The following is an 8,161-nucleotide window of genomic DNA, read 5'->3' on the forward strand; positions in this document are numbered from 1 at the left end:
ACTTGTAGTTACTCAATATGGCCAATAGGGGGAAGTATTACACTTCTCCATTCTCACGCTCAGTGACTCAGAAAGATTTCAGGTTGCTCATAACATGAACCTACATGTACTTATGCATGATGAACACAAGAGGGGAGTAAAGAGACTTATTATTTTCCAAGACTGTGCATTATCAACATTAATGTTTAAACATAAAAATGCTGCGGACAAAACTTTGTAGGTTTTTTGTTTTAAATGATTATATATTTAGTACTAGTAAATAAGATTTTTTAGGGTTGTAAAATATGTACTTATTAAACATCCAGATTAAGTAAAAAAACAAACACAAAATAAAATAAAGAGGGATGGATGGATCGGTAGACTGTTTTTGTTGTTTTTTTTTTCTTTCTAGTTTGTATATAGTGTAGCTGTAAACTGAAGGAGTGAGTCATCTTTCATTTAGAAATTATTTTAGTTTTCATGTTGATTTTTTTAATGAAGTCAAGATTTGCAGGAGCAAATATGAGTAAATTATAAACATTTTACAAACATATACAAAAAAACATTCAGAAACGTTAAAAAAAACAATGTTCCAAACAACACAAGTGAAAGGAAAGAAGAAAAAGATTTGCAGATTTTAGCACATCCCTCTATAGAGCATAATGCAATGTCCCTGAAAAATAAGAGAATAAGACATCTTTCAATGGCTAAAGGTCAGTCAGTTCCCTTAGTGTGCACTGCCAAACAACTATTTTCTGATTGTATTTGTATCTGATAAAATCATATGAACAGGGTTTACAGTGGGAAACATGTGAAGTTAGATTTCTTTTCTGTCCCAACATTTCAGTATTTTTGTTTACATAAGATGAAATATAGATACATTATTATAAAAAAGGTTTTATGAACTTGAAATATCTTTGTTTCATGTGTCATAAAAGAAATAAGTGGAAAAAAGCCAAATAAATGAAGGTTAAGGTTAAAAAGAGAAAACACCCTTTTACCATTTTCATCTCCATACAGACTACAGGGAAAATAATAATAATTATAATTATAATAATCCCATTCCTGTTTTGACTTGGAACTTATTGACGAAGTTCTTCCAGTAATCTGTGTGGGCCCTTCATCACTTTAGCTACATCAGTCGTCCTAAAATATGAATCATGCAGTTACTTCAATGATTGAGTCAGAGCTTGGAAAATCTTTTCACTCATCACTTTTCAAAATTTCTGTTGAATTCAATTCAATTCAACTTCAAAATTGAATTGAATTGGGCTGCACGGTGGCACAGTTTGTAGTTAGGGGTCTTTCTGCGTGGAGTTTGCATGTTTTCCCTGTGCATCCGTGGGTTCTCACCAGGTGCTCTGACTTCCTCCCACAGTCCAAAAACATGACTGTTAGGTTAATTGGTCTCTGAATTGCCCTTAGGTGTGAATTAATGCGTGCGTGGTTGTTTGTCCTGTATCTCTCTGTGTTACCCTGCGATGGGCTGGCGACCTGTCCAGTGTGTACCCTGCCTCTCGCCAGTAGACTGCTGGAGATAGGCACCATCTCCCTCATGACCCACTATGGAATAAGCGGTATAAAAGATGAATGAATCAATGAATCAATTCCAAATACTTTATTAATCCCAAAAGGATATAAAATATTGTTGTTGGTCATATTAATACTGTCATTTCTCTAAATAATGTTTTTATGCTTGGTGTCATGGTTGTCTCTCTCTCTGACACTCTCTGCATCCCTTTAGGAAACGTACCTGATCCACTGATATCTGAAAGATAACAATGCAAACATCAAACGTATCTCTGACACAGTGACTCACAAATGTCCTGATAATACTTGCATTTTTTTCACATTTTGTCAGTTTATAACCACAAAATTGAATACATTTCATGGGAATGTTATGTAATATATCAATAAAGCAGTATACAAACATTTTTGACAAATAGGGTTTTTAAAGTGTACTCTGAATTGTCATTGAGCCCCTTTTACTTTGATGCTTCTAAATAACAGACTTTGTCCACTCGTATGTAATTTAACTGCAGTATAAATGCAGCTGTTTTGTAAAGGCTTCATATTTAAGCTGCAAACTGTTTCTTAAATAGCATTCATAACTTTATGGGAGAACAATAGTGCACACAGTGAACCTTCATATCTGTAAAAGCACCCTCATATTGAATGACAAACATTGCAGAGCAGCAGATTTTTTTTATCTGAATGGCTTCTTTCAGCAAGGAAGGTCAGATATTATTGTAAAATGAAGCAAATCCACATAGTAAAAAAAGTCCAGCTAGTGTTGGTAAGTTGCAGTCTAGCCAGACACCTACAGATCCTTCATAGCATGTATTTGAAATCTTTTTTAATAAATGTCTGTTGATGGAGAAACATTTTATGGTGAATATCAAAGCTGTTATTGTCTTACAGAAAAGAAGACAATAAATTATTGCTAAAAATACATGATATCAAGGTCTCTTACTGAAATATTAGCAATTTTACTTCACAGGTCAGTCTGTTAAAGTTATATTTGACTGTCTTACCATGTTCTCGCCATGTTTTGAGAATGGCCCCAACTTTGCGCATTATATTAACACCAATGAGATACAAATCAAACTAGATCTAAAAGATCCTAAAACATGTTAAATTATAGTCCATGATTTTAAAATAGATCAATATTCTTTCAACCAAGTTTTCAATGTGGAAAACATACAACGTCTACAAAAAATGTCAGTGCTGCCACCCTTTTTGCATCATTCACAAAAGCTCATGTTTTGGGAAAACAAAACTGAAGCATCCAAGCTTTTTATTTCCTTAATTTTATTTTTATTCCCACCCTTAGTCAGTGGTGATGATCTGTTCATTCCTCAGGCATTACTCAACTATGACAAGATGGTTGAGTATGGAAATATTTTAACATCTTCCCACTGAATTGCGTAAATAGAGATTCCAATAACACAATCTTTCATTTTGCTTACTAAATACATATTGGTGAAGCTGTAGAACCTTGTGGAACTGAAACCAGTGCACAAAGGCATTCTCCCGTTGCTGCTGCTGCCACCACTGCTACTGTAACCCCACCATGTTCCTTTCCACGCTGCTCTTTGCTGCCACCTGGTTAGGTAAAGTATTTTTATTAGAAGCACATTTTGGTGAAGTCAGTGGAATGTCCAGTAAGTGCTCCAGTTAAATCTTGTGTCACTATGGGAGTCTACAAGTGTGCAAAAAAACAGTCCTTTATCTTTTAGGGTGATGTACAACTCACAGAGTGCCAGAGGTAGCCTTCTGATGTGTCAGGCATTTTTTAGCAAGCTATTTCTGAGAAATCTTGTATTTTTACACGATGTATTTCATTTTTAATGCTTTAATCAGTCTAAATAATCTTGTAAGTTCAACATTTGCCTTTTGCCTAAAATCAAGTGGCCTTGAAAGACAAAAAATGAGCTCCTTACAACAGAGGGCCTCTTTCTACCATATCAGATTTCTGCCGTCAACATTCTGAGTCAAAAAAGGTTAGTGAGTCAGTGTTACTTCCTGTAATCCAAAACTGCCGGCAAGAAGAGAGACCCCACAGATAGAGCAATCGAAAGAAAAAAAAGCATGAAGACTCTGGAGCCCATAATTTAATGTACCGGTACATGTGTTGAACACATTTGGTTTATTTTGGTTCATCTTTGTGTTTACTACAGCCAGCTAGATACTAATTAGGCGCTGTTAAATTGAATGAGCAGCTGGATATCTGACTGATGCAGAATTTCAATAATGTTCCCGCAGATGCTCGGTCTTATCTTTTTCTTTGGCTACCTAACTCTGCAGGTTTCTTTGATTTTAGTCTTAATGTTTCTCAGATTTGCTCATTTTTCCCCTCTACGTTACATTTTAACAGTATTTCAGTCTGGCTCGAATACATCAGTCTCAAACCTATTTTCAGTTTATATAAACTCATCTTTAGCCTTGGCTATCACTCATCTAATCCATCTGAATCTTATCTATCATCAATGTTAAATATGACTTATTTTTCACTTTTGTCCAATTTTGCTTATGTCATGGAATGATATAATTCCCTCTTATCCCTGATCAAATCCTTTACGTTCCAGTTTTATCTTCTCGCCAGATTTAGTGTTTTTTACAATAAAATGTCATGTCAGATAACCTATAACTGAATATCATCCTATTGTTTGCTTGATTTAATGTCATCTAATCTAGACTATATCAGTATGTGAAAATAATACAATCTTATCACCTCTTTGTTTCATCCAAACTGATACAATGCTTCTTTGTTTGATCTCTTTTCTCCATCCCTCTATATATCTACTCTCTTCTACTTATCTGAGATCTAGTTCTGAAAGTAACAGGCAATTTCAAACCCCAGCCATCAGTCTCCCAAACAACACTCTATAGCTTTTACCTGGAAAACCTTCAAAGGTAGACGTTCATAAAACCTTGATTTTCAAACCATTTCAAAATGATTCATTTTGATGAAGATGAGCAGCAGCAGAACTACTATAACCATGACTACTTTGGGTCATTGGCAATCATAACACTGAATACACAAAAGTTTCCATGTGGAGTTCCTTAAGGCTTCATTCTCAGGCCACTTTTATTTAAAGTCTATGATCTCCATACCTTAAATTATGTAGTACTGCAACATCTCTTTCAATCGATAGGCTGAAGTGTTGATATGTATTACGGCGTAAATTTTAACATCCACATAAAGTCTACTACTGAATCTGAATATTCCCACCTCCAAACATTGCTAGAAAAACTGGTTTCTAGTGAAAAAAGGACACAGAAAACTTATGTATTTTACTTTGAGTATTATTGCAATGATGTCTTTGGATATCTCTATAAAAAATAACAAACTAGGGAGTTGCAGGTGATCCAAGATGTGTCTGCAAGAATCCTAACATACACCAGTAAAGTGGTTAGTATCACACTGATCCTTTAATTACTCCACTGGCACCCTGTTTGTAAATGCATAGATTTAAAAAAAATTTAATTTAATTCAATATAATTCAAAAATACTTTAATAATCCGAAAGGGAAATTAAATGTTGTTGTAGTTCATATTATGCAGGTTTCTTCAAAGAGCCTTTGTAGATGCTGATGGCTGTGGGCAGGAAAGATCTCTTGTAGCCGTCTGTCTTACAGCAGATCTGAAGAAGCCTTTGACTGAAGACACTCTGTTGTTGTAGGACATTCTCATACTGGTCTATAAGGAATGAGTGGTCTTGGGGTTAAATACATTCCATAGTTGCTGGTCAGGTATAAAACATCTAAACCCATCATGTTAATAGAACCGGGTTCACTTAGTGTTCCCAGGACCAGAACTAAACAAGTAGACGCAACATTTGGTTTATATTCTCCTCAGCTCTGGAACAAACTCCCTGAAAACCCAAGATGCACAGAAACGGTTGGCTCCTTTTAATCAGAACTAAAACCAATATTTATTGCAGCTCTCCGATATGGGTAGAAAATTACTGTTTTTTTCATGACTTTACTTTTTTGTTTTCAGTTTACATATTGATGGTTGTTTTTAGCTAATGCTTAAACTTCACTGTTGTCCTTTTATTTTTTAATGTATATTTTTCCTTTATTCCTCTGTTCTCTTGTAAAGTACCCTGCTTTATTTTGGGCTTAATAGTGCTTTAAAAATAAACTTACCTTGCCTTGAACTTAGACACAGAAAATTGTACTTTCTATTCTAATAAAATTCAATCTCTACTTCAATTAAAAGTAATGAAATCTAATTTTAAATCTATTTTAACTAATGTAATTACATCTTAAATCTACTTTAATAAAAATCAGGCATGTGTTTCATCTCTTCTTTGATTTTATTTTGAAGATTTTTTTTCATCACAGTTTGTCTCCTTCCTATAGAAAGTTAATACTGATACCTAATCTTAATATTCTGAATTATTGTCGTCAAGTTTAAATCTATATTAAAAAAAATGAAATCAGATATGGATTGGCTCATCAACCCACGCATACATCTGCCTGAATGTTACAGGAAATGCTGTGGTGACGCTTGTGGTTCATGAGGCGGTTGTACACCCTGAGAGCACAAACACAGTTAGTCATGAGGTTCAAGTGCCGTTTGGCCTTAAAACATGTTGCAGTATTCATGAAAGAACCAGACCCACCATCTTAAGCAAACAACTGATTCCATATGCATTTAGGAAGATGATATTCTCTGGAGTCATATACCACAAACAGAAACAGTAACTATTTACCAATATGGTGCCGAGTATGTTAAGAAATCTAAGGAGTCAGTTTCACTGGCAGATGCCTTTGTGAAGTGGACAAACATTCCTTTTTAAGTCAAAAATCTCATTACTAATGAATGCTTTCCTCTGATGAAAGGGATCTGGATAAAACAGATCATCATAAGCAGATGGAACATTTGTTTCGTTTCTATTTGTCTGAATAAATGCAATTACAGTATTCAACTCAGCATCTACTAATCAGTATTTAAAGGTTAGGATAGCATCACGCATGTGACTGTGTTAGTGTGACTGCTCTCATTTCTGTGGGTTTCCTCTTTTGTCTCTGCTTCTCTCATTTAGAGCTAAACATAGCACCATAAAAAATATGCATCATGCAAAACAATTTTAATAATGAAAGAGTGTTTGACCAAAAATGGTCAGTGACAAAAGAATGAACAAACATTTTCTCTCACACACACACACTAGTTTATTTTTGCAATGGTTAAAGAGATGATCTTTTACATTGTATCTGAATTGCTTCACAAAATCACAGGATGAATATGTATAAACACAACGTTGTGCATAATTATTGGTGTTATTAATGGGGAGACATATTTTAACTGTGTTACCCACGATGCAGGGCTGACTGAAGGTTGTATGAGGCCCAAAGTTGAGATTCATTTGGGGTCCACTTCTAGCTACACCCATTACAATTACAGACTTGTCTGAGGTCCGAGGCGGTGGGCTAGACGGCGGCATGGGCGACTGCAGTGTGTGGGGTGGGAGAGTTGTGTCCTCTTCTTGGATGTGGGGTCACCAGCATTTGGATTGGCTGAGCTGCAGTGGTAGAGCTGAGCTGGATAATATTTCTCCCTGGGCTATCATTGCAGTGGCAGTGATGTGGTGTGTCTGTGTGGTTGCGGGGGCCTCTTGATGGGTGAGTTTGTTCCATCTTGGTGTGGGGTCGAGGTTTCGTTGTGGGCGTGGTGCTCGGTGGTGTCTGCCCTATTGTGCCTGTGGGCGGGGGTTGGGGGTTGGGGTGGCGTTGCGCGGGGAGCTGTGTGGTGGGGGCGGGACGCGGCGGGGGTGTTCGGAGCGGGGCTGTGTGTGGAGCTTGCACTGTGTGGATGTCGCTTTGTCAGCTTTTCAGGGATGAAGCTCACCTGTGGGAGTGTGCCCATATGCTGTGGGGAGGGGATTCATGGGTTCGGGGGCATGTGTTCAATGTCTGTGTCCTGGTTGGGGGTTGCCCTGTGGGGAAATAAACATTTGGGTTCATTGGGGCTGGGGGGCTCATGGGTTTAGGATCAGAATTCATTGGGGGATTGGAACTATTTTATTCTGTGGCGGCTCTGGTTGGCAGGCTAGTTTGGACCATGTAGAACCCTCTTTTGTACATGGCCCCCTCTCCGGATGAGGAGGGGCGTCGTTGGGGACTGGGGTCAGGACGGGGGGTTGGGGTCCGGGCCGGGCTTGCTCAGGTTCAGGCATGGGCACGAGCCCGGGCTAGCCTGAATCAGATTTCGGTGCTGGAGCTGTCGGCCTGTCTATAACCCCGGAGGGAAGGGGGCCACCTCCTGGGTCCGGGGGCTGGTTGTCCCTATGGGGTATCGGCACCTGGACCTGGGAGTATAGAGTATGTATGGGGAGTGTGAGTGAATGTATGAAGTCCATTGTTGTTTGTCTTTACGTTGGGTGCGTGGGTGTGAGAGTTTTACGCATGAGAGTGGGAATATGTGATTGTGACTGTGTGTGACTGTGTGTGCCTGTTTTTTGTGTTGAGTGGGCCTTGGACTGCTCCCTAGTCCCGGCGGTAGTTCTCCTGGGGTTCCTGTGCTCTGGGGGGCCTTAGGATGTCTGTGGCTCGGATCTCCTCTGTATTTGTCCCGGGTCCAGGGGGGCAGGTCTGTGGCTCCTCACACTTGCTATTTTACATTTTTATGGAAAAACCTTGTATACACAAACACGCTCAAACTTAGACCCACA

The sequence above is a fragment of the Girardinichthys multiradiatus genome, chromosome Y, assembly GCF_021462225.1.
Source record: "Girardinichthys multiradiatus isolate DD_20200921_A chromosome Y, DD_fGirMul_XY1, whole genome shotgun sequence".
NCBI lineage: Eukaryota > Metazoa > Chordata > Actinopteri > Cyprinodontiformes > Goodeidae > Girardinichthys > Girardinichthys multiradiatus.